Source organism: Cephus cinctus, unplaced genomic scaffold (genome assembly GCF_000341935.2).
Source record: "Cephus cinctus unplaced genomic scaffold, Ccin1 Ccin1_scaffold0662, whole genome shotgun sequence".
Lineage (NCBI taxonomy): Eukaryota > Metazoa > Arthropoda > Insecta > Hymenoptera > Cephidae > Cephus > Cephus cinctus.
The window spans coordinates 344,776-345,800 of record NW_014333291.1 but is presented as its reverse complement, the minus strand read 5'-3'; the positions used below and the strand labels follow the sequence as shown (position 1 = coordinate 345,800).

Genomic DNA, 1,025 nt, shown 5'->3' with positions numbered 1-1,025 from the left:
TTTAAAAAAAAAAAAAAAAAAAAAAAAAATTCGACCAAACCCAGAGTGCACTGTATTATTTTCTTAAGGCTGTATGTATATATATATATTTTTTTTTCAAAATATTTCTTCACCTCATTGCAATTAGTCTCTAGTATACGTAAACGAGCTTCACTACTTAATTACACGTATATTTGAAACTTCAGTAATTATATATATATATATATATTTTTTTTTTGCTCATTGGCCTAGTGTATCGACAAGTGAGCAGAGGCAACTATTAAACGTATGTACTTTTCTTTTTACGCGTACATTCGTACACGTGAGCGTAAAAAAAAATGAACGAAATATCAAGTGTATACGTAATTTTGTGTCTATATAAGAAACACATATACGACATAGGTACATATATGCCAGTCAATATGTTATATGGCTGTTTACTGTATGTGAACATGGTGGTGCACACTTGACACATATGGCTCGTGTATATTAAAGTTCTACTACGTCGATTACATATGTATAAGAGTAGATAGGTACATTTTTTTCATACATATGCATATGCACTGCATATATATACGTATGAAATGAGTATGCAATGTGCTGTAATGATATTATATGTAAATATATATAATATATGTATACATATATGTACCTAGTAGGGCACGACCAAATAAACAATCAGGATGCTCTCTGCTGACTGGTATAAGTAGCATCTTCTCTAGAGTTCTAGATATGCTGTGGCCACGTACTTTTATATATACACTACGTGCTCTATATGAGGATTATAGAACGGTAAAAGGCATTTTTGGATTAAATTAAAAAAAAAAAAAATTTTTCGGACCATACGGGTATTATTTGTTAATTAACACAAAGAGATGGAATGAGTAGGATTTAAACAGAGAAGTGGTAAAAAATTAAATTACATAACAAAAAATTATAGAAATAGTTGCTTGATCTACTTCTAAACATCGAGACTGTTTTTCTTATAGTGTAAGATACTGAGGACTACATTTTTTTTTCTCCTGACCAGTTCACCCCCCCCCCCC

The 1,025-nt window shown here is 30.7% G+C and overlaps 2 protein-coding genes across 11 annotated transcripts in view; one reads left to right on the top strand and one right to left on the bottom strand.

Moving 5' to 3' along the window:
- Positions 1-1,025, bottom strand: part of LOC107269498 (RNA-binding protein Musashi homolog 2) — a 150,543-nt gene that overhangs the window by 22,457 nt on the left and 127,061 nt on the right. The window lies entirely within an intron of this gene.
- Positions 1-1,025, top strand: part of LOC107269499 — a 53,495-nt gene that overhangs the window by 47,587 nt on the left and 4,883 nt on the right. The window lies entirely within an intron of this gene.